Raw genomic sequence first — 12901 nt, 5'->3', positions numbered from 1 at the left:
ATTATGAGTAAAAGAAATCGTGAACACACTGAAGAAGAAATTAAAGCAATTTTACTTGATTCTGATGAAAGTGACAGTGATCTATCAGATGATGGTTGGCCAAAAAATGATACTTTAGCTGATCTCTCGTTTATTCTAAGCAAATAAGCAGGAGATGAAACTAACGTCGGTCAGAGGAACGAGAGAGAGATGAGGAGTCAAAAAATGTTATATAATGTACATATTATCAAAAATTTGTAAATGATTCCCTCATGTGGAAATTTGTGGAAATTTAACATGAAGCTTTCGTTCAAAAATTTATCTAGTCTTAACAATACTATAGAAAACTTCACATAACATTTTAAAATCAGAAATTCAGCTTGAAAAATTCAACATGACAGTTCATACTAAAAAAGTAATATTTATGATTAATGTAATTTTAAATGTGTTAAATCTTCATATTTAGTTTATGAAGAATGTAATGTTTTAGTAAAATGTTCAGGCTGAAAACTGAAGGAATGTATTTTCGAAATATATTTCGCTGAGTAATTTTTTCCCCGAATTTTATTTCATAAATGTTTGTATTTCATTGTTAAATGAAGTTTTAAAAATATGTTAACTCATCTATCGAAACAATTTGATAGATGAGATATATAAGATTTGACGTAATACATTCCCTTGGTTAGAAAAAAAATTTAATAGTTATATTTTAAAAGATTAGTAAAAATGAGTGGCAAAATAAAGATATTTTTGGAATTTATATTTACCCTACATTCTTTTTCGATTATTTAATGTAAAAGCAAGAATGCGTAAGGTTATGGGGGAAAAAATGTGAAAACTTCTTTAAAAATTTTTCTAAAACTTTTCTCTTAGTATCACTATCGTAAATGCAAAATAATATTTTATATTTTAAAATTCAATAAAGATAATCGTTTATATTGAAAAAAAAAATGCTAAAGACAATAAAAAAAAATCTTAGCTGAGTGTTGAAAGAACATATTATTTTCGAAACATCTTTCAAAAAGAGCAATAACATTTTTTTATCCAACGATTGTTTTTATTTTGGTATTAAATGAAGATTTAATACATTATCTTGTTTATCACTGAAAAGCATTCACATCTATACTATGTTAAAAAATGAACTAATTGCATTGATATATATATATAATGTATGTTTTACATTACTATGCAAAAAAATTTTACATGGTAATATATGACATATTATTTAATTTTGGCAACAAAAAAATGTAAAAGCCTATTGAGAATCAAATGAAACATAAAAATGTTTTTGAAATTGCTAGTAAAGCAAGTTTTTATTTAAATGGTTTGTAAGCCTAACATAAAACTTACAAAAAAAAAAACAAAAAAAAAACTATTTTCTAAATTATAGAATACATTTCAAATTTTTTGTAAAAAAAAATACCCCACAAACATGATGAGCGAAACACTTCACACTAAAAAATATAAATACATTAGAATAAAACTCTTAAGCTGATGGAAAATGAATCTCGTTGTCGAAAACCGCAAGGCAATTATTCAAGGTAGAGCGTCGACAGTTTTATTACTTCAGAGTGAGGGGTTAAACTGCCCCTCAGCTAGGAAGAGTCCATGTCTTTCAGAGCCACGCTGAAAAAGTCTGGATGTTAAAGGGAGTGCCACTTGAAAAGTGCTTGGATGTTAAAGAGTTAATAAATCATTAAAGTTATTTCATTTCGTTTCATCGTTTTTCAATATTCTGTAAAGCGTAGTTCGGCTATTGTTTTTCGAGAAGATATCTGTACTATCGTTCACATCTTTTAAAACTTTATCTAATGTTGGGATCTCATTTCTACGAAAAAATGAATGGATTTTTCATCAAATACAGGATAATGTAAAAATCATCATATTTTACAAGACTTGAATGTTTACCTACTGAGCCTCGTCGTTTCTTTCCAGGAGTATTTAAAGGACTGGATGCCTTTATTTCTTTTTTCAAACGGAAAACTGTTCTTTGCGAAACATAATGTAAGATGCGAAACTTAATCGACGATTTGATTGATAAAATCTTGAGGATTTTCTTCTCGGAGTCAAGAATAAACATTTAATATGTTTCTGCGTGTTGCACTTTTTGTTGGTTTCACTCATCTTGAAGGTACCTATAGCGTAGTCGGTGATAATACTTTTTCAGACATTTTAAAAGTGAATAGAAATGACGAATTGAATAAATATTCAACAATTAAAACTAATAACTACTAATGTGATTAACAGTATCAAAAATATCAGCTGGTAAAAAAGCGAAGATAAAAAAGTACGAGTAAGGATAATAACGGTTGCGAAGCGAATGAAGCAAGGTTGGCGCAAACGTACAAGAAAAGTGCGCCAAATATTTGACCTGGAAGACCGGTTCTAGCCAAAGTGGAATTCATTATGACATTCTTTTGGTTTTATTCGTTCGCTTTATTTACAAAATACGTGAATGAAGTCCGCCCCGTAAAAAGGGTTGTGACGTATGTGTAGCTAAGTCGTTCTCTTGGCCCTAGACGGCGCTACTTTAGAAACAAGAGGCGCTCCCCCCTCAGGCTTAATTCGGCTGTCTTCGAACAGCGGGCTTGTCCATGGTAAGTGCCATAAGAAACAACAACAACAACAAAATACTTAACAGATAAGCACTTATAACTTGAGAAAAATTTTAAATACATACTGATAAAAAAAAAAGGATTTCTGTAATTTATGACATTTGATAAATTTCTGCGCATTTTAGCTATTTTAAAGTCAAAATTGATGGGGAACTCGTTCCCAACGCAGAGCGTCACATTTTCTGCCTTTTACAATACTGCCAAGTTAGGATGAACAAGAGTATAGAACATTTAAGTTATCTACATCATCATTATCTAAACTAACTAGGGGTCTTGAGTTTAATATCGCCTCTATTTGAGTTAATAATGTATAAAGTTCTTCAAAAGTTAAGTTCGAATTTCCTAAAGTGAAATTTTACAGATTTTACACCTGCTTCCCAGAGTCCACCAAAATGAGAACTCAAAGGAGGGATAGTATGTCATTCAATTTCCTGTTGAGAAAGAAAATACGAAACCCTTTGATCTAGATTCATTTTAAATAAATGGCTGTATAAATCTTTGAACTTCCTTTTAGCTCCTAAAAAATTAGTTCCATTGTCCGAATGAATATGTTTAGGTGTGCTGCTTCTTGAGTAAAAACGTTTCAATGCAGCGATAAAGGAATCTGACGTGTAATCAGTTACTAATTCTAAATGTAAAGCCTTCGTAGCAAAGCATACAAATACAATAATATAACCTTTCGTTGTTTTGGCTCTTCTGCTTCGGTGTTTCAATATAGAAATTGGACCTGCGTAATCAATACCACAGACAAAAAATGGTCTATTGTGAGTCACTCGTCCCTCAGGAAGATCTCCCATTTTTTGTTTTGACATATTATTTCTAAATCTACAACATACAACAAAATTTAATACACATTTTTTAAACTATTCTTTTAACAATTTACAAAATACAAAATATTAAACAATATACACATATAATAATAACAATATATAAAAGCGTAAAATATCTATTAACAAATTACCACATGCATGCAAATTTAAAATATGAAAATACTATACAATTAGAATACTTAATTTATGCTGGTTTGGTAATATGATAGGATGTTTTGCATTATACTGCAAAGATGCATTTTGAAGACGCCCTCCCACTCTGAGCAACCCGTCCTTATCAATGAACGGACAAAGTGCTGATAGTGGGCTTTTCTTTGGCATTGGTTGGTTTGGCTTTATACAATTAATTTCAGCATTAAAAAATACAGTTTGAACATATGTTACAATAATATTAAGAGCAAACATTCTTTCCTTTATAGTTATAGGTTCAATTATACTTGTAGAATTCTTATTAACTTTACTAGCTTTACAATTATTTATAAATCTAATACAAAAACATTGTACATTAATTAACTTAATATATGACGAATATTTTTCAATTAATGAATCTATTAAATCATTTTTCAAAATTGCAGCAAATACACATGCAGTTTTTTTCCTTTCCTTAAGGACAGAGTCATTGTTTTTGAATACTGGTTGCTTTGGCCAATCAGCCTCTGATGATGATGGGAAAGTAGGGCCCTCCCACCATAGGCGACTGTCTGGCAGATCCTTAGGAGACAAACCTCTGGATCCTATATCTGCTGGATTTTCCTTTGACGGCACATACCTCCATCTATTTTGAGGGATGAGGTCCTAGATCTCTGAAGTCCTGTCGGCAACAAAGGGCTTCCAATTTCGAGGAGGTGAAGACAACCAGGAAAGAACAACTTGAGAATCTGTCCAAGCATATAAATTAATAACATGATCATGATTAATTAAAACAGATAATAATCGGGCTAACAGGAGAGTTCCATTTAACTCTAGCCGTGGAATGAATACAGGCTTAGCGTAGCTACTTTGCTTTTAGCTGCTAAAGTAGTGACTTTAGCAACCCATTATCAGATCGTTGAACCGCATAAGTTACACAGGCATATGCTGATTCCGATGCATCTGAAAAGCCATGAAGAGTAATTTCCTTTTCTGTAATTAGAAGATATCTCGGAATAGAAATGTGACATATTTGTTAAAATTCCTCAAAACCTCATCACTCGTATCAGCTATATTTCACAAATTCGTTGAATTGGCTTGAGAGATGCATTTTTGTTCCAAAAATGTTTTAATTAATGCATGAATAATTTTCTTCTTCTTGTCATACCTGTCCATTTATTTCCTCCATGCTTCTTCATAGGAGTCATTGGACAACGGTATGTGCTTAATCAAAGAAGCAGGTTCATCAGATAGCAAATCCTTTAAATATTGAAATTTTTGACTATTGCTTAGTGAAATTTGCGAATGAGCTGTGGATACAAATAAATCTTTAAAGTTCATCCAATCTTCAAATTTACCAGAAAACACTGGAATATTAAGTTTTGGTAAACGAAAATTCGAATTAGATTGAATTGAAGAATTTTGTGTTTCAGCAGAAGTATATTGAGATGTATTAAAAACATCAATTTTATTTTGAAACTTTAATTTCAAGGAAAAATATCTATTTTCGAATTCCTCGATTTCAGAAGCCTCAACAGTTAATTCGGAATCCAATCTTTCGAATTCTTTCAAAAGTTCTAATCTCTGCAAACGAATCACTATTTCATTTTTTGATTCTAATTCATCTGGAGTATTTTCCAATCTAGTCAAGGAAGCCTTAACCTTGCCTCTTGCGACTTTAATTTGCATTATGTGTTCCTTATATCTTTTCGGATCGTCCATGTTCAAAAGAAATTATAGAACAAATCGTTTGCGAAACGAAACCGAAACTAAAGAAAATTACGTTCACTCGCAATTCGAGAACTTCTTATTAAACTCATCAAATGTTCTTCTCTTTAAAAACATCAAAACTAATAATCAATAATAAAAAAAATGAAGAAACTTATCTGTTTCTCATGTTGAAATCTCGTCGGTGCCTCCAATATGTAGCTGGGTATGTGCGTGTTTAATCCTTGAAAAGATGCTTTCTTGTTTTTTTCTTATTTATTTTCGCGCACATGCACATATAACAACACACATGGACGATGATTAGACATATATAAGGAAACACATAATATATACATTTAAAAGTAGAAATTGCCGCTAACAAAGAGCGAACGAATAATTCCTTTTGCCGCTAACAAAAGAGCGTGCGGTGGCTACTTGCACCAGTTTCACACCAACTCTCAGGTTGAAGTGTTTACAAAAAAAAAAAAAAAAAAAAAAAGGCTTAAGTGCGTTTTCCTCACATTCCAAACATACATATGGTTTAGAGCATACTGCGTCATGTATGTTCAGTATTAATCTTTACTGTATGAATAAATATACAAAAAATAAAAAATACAAATAAATAATCAAATAAAAACAAATATTACAAATAATAAAATCGCATAAACAACCCTGCCTCGATTGTCTTCGGGCTAATAGCTGAAATCTAGGCTTGAAAAATAATTCGCTACCAGCCACTCATACGAAAAAGACGATTCAATTTTTTTTTCTTCTTTGTGTGTGTGTGCACGAAAAATGTGCACGACTATTTGAGATTTTGCAGTGGAATTCTCACATATCCAGGCTTATATTTGTTCCGACTGAAAATCCACTTTATTCCCGTCTGCGTAAGAGTGTGGTGCCACACGGTGGTTGTCCGTTTTATTGTTTCAAAGCATTTGTTAGGCTTGTGACGATAGCGACTTTTTCTATTATAAAAGCTCGTACCAATATTTTCACGGAACACTCAGCGGCAGGCTCCTAGAACATTCTTTTTTATTTTAACTGTAAAGTTGGGTTTTTAAGGTTTTATTAATAATCTCGTTGTTTAAACTTTTTTCTCACTTGAACATGCTGTAGCCACTTTGCCTTCATTTTCACACCATAATAAGAGTAAACTGAGTATTGCAAATTACAAAGGAAAAACTAGTAGAGAAAATCTATGCGGTATTGCTAGCGCCTAAAGCTGCATAGCATGGAATTATTATTTTGCTGGCGGCATACTTCGAGCTTAGCAACCCATTACAGAAGAATCTCCTATGAGTTAAAGCGAATGATTGGTAATTTGTAGCATCAGATGAAGCATGTTTCCATTTGTACTCTAATGGCTCACCTCTCCAGGAGGTCAAAAGAGACATATTGTGTGGTGAACAGTGCATTTTAGCGTTGGACAGTGGAAATGTTTTGGGTATTGGACCTTTGTCAACACGAAGTTTGTGGATTATATCCTCCTTCTGGACAAACACATTGTCCTTGTTTTAGATTTTCTGTTGAGGGAACGTTTATCACCAAATCTGTTTCAGGACGATTATTGAAATGCATGGCTTCTTAGATATGTAAAGATATGAATCATGCTGTTCACATCTCATATCTCAAGCCTAATTGCAATCCTACACGTCTGACTAAGGCCATTGAGAATCCTCATCTCGTCATCAAATGCATTGGTCTAGAAAAGTGTCTGGTCTACTGTCTAGGAAAGTGCAACGTGTCCATGATAAAAGTGATGAACAGGTGTATCATCATCATCGCGAATGCTTATAAAATACCTCATTAAATTAAAATTGTCATCAGATTGCGCAGTGAGGTAACTACATAATAATTGCAATAAAACCTGTCTTCACAATAGGGTGGATTTATAAGTGATAAAACTTTGGGGCAAGATTTTATAATGAAGATGTGGTTGGAAAGGTTGCGAGGTTTCATTGTGATATTTTAATCCAATTTGGCAGTAAAATGAAGTCCAAAAAATTCGCTTTGTTTATCCTGTGTTGTGTTCGTCAGCCGAATGACTCGAGCAGAAATTGGCCAGTTTGTTCGGAATCATAAATATTTATTAATCAGTCGTCTATTGTGCAGCATGTATGATTTTAGTTACTAAATTATATTCGAAAATGATTAGTTAAAACATTCAAGTATAAAATATTTACCTATTATATTGATGAAGAATAATATGCACATTACTGACATCTGTTTCTGATGAGCCATTCTGACATAATATAAGGGTTGCCCAAATGAAAAGTGGACAAGTTGGATGAAAAGAATACCTTTATTTAAAATCAAAAGAAATTGCCATGGGTGTTGTAACACAGGTCCCATCGTTTAGGTAGCAGGTCTATACCTTTGCTATAGAAAGTTGGTTGTTGATATCTGAAGGAGTCTTGCACAGCTTACTTCACTTCGTCGTCCGCATTGAAACGTGTCTCCTGTAATGCTCTCTTAAGGGGTCCGAAGATGTGAAAGTCACAGGTGACAGGTTTCAATGTTGAACACCACATGCAGCGCACACCTCCTACTGTCCTTTATATCCCTGTTCGGTGACGCTGTTATAACTATAGTTATTCTGATGCAATCGCAAATGTCCACTTTTCATTTGAGCAACTCTCCTCAAGTTAATTGTATTTTATTCTAAATTTCTTTATTTTTTTACATATCTTTATTATAATCTTATTAAGATTGCAGTTTAAAGGATTCGTATGAATATTATACGAAAGTTTTCAAAGCAACATTTGGATTTTTGTTACAAATGTAATTTAAAAGAACGAAATTTTTGAAAGTTTTTTCATGTTCTAGCGATGAAAATCACGTAAAATAAAAGAAAGGAAATAACATTATGTATAAGATTTATAGAACTGTATTATGTTGTCATCTGTTGGCGGGAGGGACGCTAGAGCTCGCCAGGGCAAATAGATTTGAAAGAAAATCAAGCGTGATCATCTTTATCAATCTGTAATCTGTGATTTCTAGAACTATGTTCTGACGGTTACATGCATAACCTTAATGTACGCTATATAATTGAATACTGTAAGAGTTTTCCAAGAGTTTTTAATTAAAAATATAATTAGATACATAATTCCTTGTGATGATAGAGTAAATTATGCGTATTATTATTCTGTGTAAAAAAATTATTAAAAAATTATATAGTTTATTGATTTTGGTCTCCAAAACAAATTATTTGAATTCACTTAAAATGTTTGGTAAACTTATGTTCAATTAATGGACATCGGATTTGAATCGACTGTACTCGTTAATAGATCGGTTTCTGCGTTGTAGCCCTTATTCTCGAAAATTTTACACCTCAATCAAGCAATTTCTTTGGCGCCTTTCGCTAATTATACTTCTCCTGCCCTACCTTCACCGAAAGAAATTTAAGGCCAAAAAAACAAACGACAATTATTAAATATTTGTTTACAAATAAATTATCGGATTTATACCGAGATTATAATGTGTGTAAAAAAATATGTATTAAGTTTTTTTTTGTTTTTAATCTGTAGTCGCGAAAATTAATACAGTTAAATTATATCTTACAATAGAGAACTCTAAAACGATATTTACGATGGAAACTAGTAATATCCACATGAGTTATGAAAAAAAATTACATGAAAATTTTTTTCTATGCAAATAGCTATGCTATTGTTTCTCATGGCACTTGTTATGGACAAGCCCGCCGTTACGAACACATCGATTTAAGCCGATAAGGTGCGTCTCTTGTTTTAGTAGCGCCAACTAGGGCCAAGAGTGTGCCTTTGCCACTCGCGCATCACTCATTCGTTTGCACAACCCCTTTTTACAGGTGGGCACATTCACAGATAGAACAGAGGAAGAACAATCATGCCCGAACCGAGACTCGAATCCAGGACGCCCGGACTACGGGGAAGACGCGCTATCCCTATGCCAGGACGCCGGCGCAAATAGTTATAAAATCAGTGGGCTTGTTCTAACCGAAACTTTCTCGCACTCTCCCCTATGAAGATGTTATTTCGCTACCCTCGTATAAAAATAGAGAACTTTGAGTCAGGACTTTTGTTTTCAGAGTCTCTCAAATAAGTGTTTTGTGTTTCGATGTGCATTAAAGAGAACCGCGCATTTTGCACACCTTTTTACAGTCTAATTAAAGCCAAAATTTGATATAGAACTGCGATTTTAGTACCACGATCATATGCTAAATTTCATTAATCGTTGTTATTGTGCTTTTGAGTTAATGTGTTTGCATGCTTGCAAATGTACGGACGGTCAACACGCTGACGAATTAGAAAGCAGATATGAGCACTGTAGGCCTTGGCCCACATGGGCTGTCGTGCCACTGAGTTTAGTTATATATATATATATATATATATATATATATATATATAATTTTCTAATAATGCAGTTTCGAAGACATTGAAAAGACTTTCGATTTTTTGACTTCGTTTTATTTCATCCCAGAGAAGCACGCATTATATACAAACAGGAACGACGAATACACATACAAAGAGAAAAATGGGAAAAGAGAAAAATGAAGGCCAACTGAACACTTTTTCCCTGATCTTATATAACATGAGATTTCTGACACGTGTCGATTAAGATTGGAATTTCTCACACATGGCGACCTGGACAAGAGAAACAGAGGAATCCCTTCACCCGGCACGTGGAACCACTGACGCAGTCATTTTTACAAAGCTTTAGTTGAATTAACTAGAAAGAAAAAGTGGAATGGGATCAGGAAATAAGAGAATATTTTAGAATGACTTTGACATGGGCTGAATTAGGAAATTAATTAGGATTAAATTAAATTTTAAAATATATATATATATATATATATATATATATATATATATATATATATATATATATGATAGTTGAAAGCAGAATTTGAGATTTACGCATCCGATAATGGCGCAGATCAAAGTGACTAATTCTACATTGTATCAAAGATTTCGTTAGAGTTTTATATTAGTAGATTAAAATATAGCAATTTGATTGTATTTCGTTGAATCGATTTTTGAATGAATCTAAAATTACAATTACTGCAATTTGTAAACATAGTAGTTACAAATTACAAACTTAATCGTTCAATTAAAATATTTAAAAAAAATTTAAATGGGTGGGTTTTTATTTTCCGCATTTAAAATTATTGGCATCAGTGTTTTATAATTTTGGATTCAGTTACTGAGCAGCTGGGATCACTAATGTTTACTTACTTGCATACGACGTTTAGAGAAAATATTGAAATCGTCAAAAAATTCGAACTCCAGATTTTGACGAATCTCCATGTTCAGATCTCCATGAGTTCGAGAAACACATTTTTGGAAAATGTCCGTCTGTCTGTCTGAGGCAAAAATAACTTAAAACTACTTGATCTAGAAGGAGCATGCAATTTGGTATACGATCGTTATACCAAATATGTAGATTTCTAGCAAATTTTGGACAAAATCCGTTCTAAGGAAATCTGTCTGTTCAACTGTTCGAAAATAAGTTAACACGATACTTACAAAATGAAGAAAGCTAGATGCATGCAACTTCATACACAGAATTAACATCTATATTTGAGACATTTATCAAATTTTGAACCAAATCAAACAAACATTTGATCGTCTGTCAGTCTGTATTTTTGGAAAAAAATAAATGCGATAGCTCAAAAGCACCATTGACTGAAATGTATCAAATATGATATGATGCACTATGCGATCTAGCAAGAGGCCATGAGGGAAACATGACGAGGCCGCCGAATAGCAACCCCACTTAGCATGAAAGAATAAACTACACTTGATGACATTGGACCTTTACAAACAACAAAGAACCTTCTAGAGAAAACGCATATTGGTACAGAAAAAAGGAAACATGACATTTTACATTACATAATAAGTTGTGAAATATTAAAAACGCATAAAATACATTGAATGGGCTTTGACTTTTTACATTAGGCGATCGCTAAATATAAAAGCTTTGACAAAATGTTTCTAATAGAAGATTTAATGGCTGGAATTTTTCTTTGACTTCAAGAGACGTCCAGTTTCTTCGCCATCTGAGTCTGTGTTCTGGGCATAGTGCACAGGCCTTGATCACGTGATTTATAGATTCTTTTTCGGTGCCACACTGGCAAGTCGAACTTTGGTCAAAGAAACGACTTTGATGCACAGAAAATACACCGTGTCCAGTGTACACTTGGTTAAGACAAAAATTCACCCTCCATTCGGTTAACCGAAACGTTTTTAAAACGTCGATGGGTTGTTCTCCCCTTGATGGAATTATTCCGTCTCTCCTGCCAATCCTTAACTATTAGTTTTTTTTTAGTCTCATTTCTCAGTTGGATTTTAGACGCATGGAAAAATATTTCTTGGTTTCTAAGTTTAGAGCCTCCTTGGCTAGTGCACCTGCTTTTTCATTTCCAATATACCCTTGATGAGCTCTGATCCAGATCATTTCAAGCCAAGTTCAGCAGCGTTTTCTTTTATATCCAGTATTATTATTTTTTGTTTCCCCAACGGAATCTAGGCCGTTAAAGGTGATTTTATCACCTTTAAAAAATTATCTTTTCCCTTTTATATTGCGCTGAGCGACAAGCTCCAGAGTATTTCTGATTGCCTCCGCTTCTGCCATAAAGATTGTTGAAAGGAAAATAAGAAAGCATTTAATCATGACAGTCACTCTTGTGTTTCGCATTACAGCATCCATCAGCACACCAGTATTTCCTCTTTTAACACATAATAAGAGGAAAGAAAATGACTCAAAAATTATAACTTCAAATGTAAACAAAAAATTCGCTTTATACTTGGCGGAGAAAGTTAATGGCAGACTGATCGACGAAGGCGGTGCGGATGAAACTTAAATGCCATGAGCAGAAGTTCATGACATGTGACTTTTACGTCACATGATTTGACCCCATTGCATTGTCATTCAATTTAAATTCTCTAGACTCTTTTTCATTTTTGTACCATACAAAGGACAACCCACTTTCCCACCCATTTTTGATCCATCTGTATGTATGCAATTACCTTTAGCCATAACGTCCACATAGTAGATCCATGTAATTCTTTTCACTTTCCATGGCAGGATAGATACTTCAAACTCAAAGTTGCGTCTATTGTCTGAATGTTCTACATTGTTTGCTTCTCTCATTAATTTTCTCTTTTAATAATTATATCCACAGGGGAACAACCACAGAGAATTTGAAGTGCTTCTGTGGATGCCGTGCTATAGGCTTTTGTTATTGTAAGTAACGGAATACTTTGAAGCTGTTAAGTTCATTTATTTGCCTGACTTTTCTAGTAAACCAAATAACAGACCCTTGTGTTATAATTTTTTCAAGTACATTTTTATATATTTCTTTAGTAGTAAAAGGAGTAAGACTCCAAGTGGCTTTAGTCAATCTTCTTGTTTTTTTCATTTAGTTTTCCTATTTTAAGTAACATTTTGTTTAAGTGTAGTATAAATGACCAATTAGGGTCGAAATTGATTACTAAGCACTTTCCCTTTTCATTGCAGGGTATTCTCTTCCCATTTAATCGAATTCCTGTAAGATGACTGATTTCTTTTCTGTATTTAAACATATTTGCATTTATTTGTGCTAAAATTTATATTTTTCTGCTCAATTTCAAAGCTATAATTTTCATTATAGCTTTGCTC

This window comes from Argiope bruennichi, chromosome 3 (assembly GCF_947563725.1).
Source record: "Argiope bruennichi chromosome 3, qqArgBrue1.1, whole genome shotgun sequence".
Classification (NCBI taxonomy): Eukaryota; Metazoa; Arthropoda; class Arachnida; order Araneae; family Araneidae; genus Argiope; species Argiope bruennichi.
The sequence above is the reverse complement of the archived record's forward strand: the minus strand, read 5'-3'. Positions refer to the sequence as shown.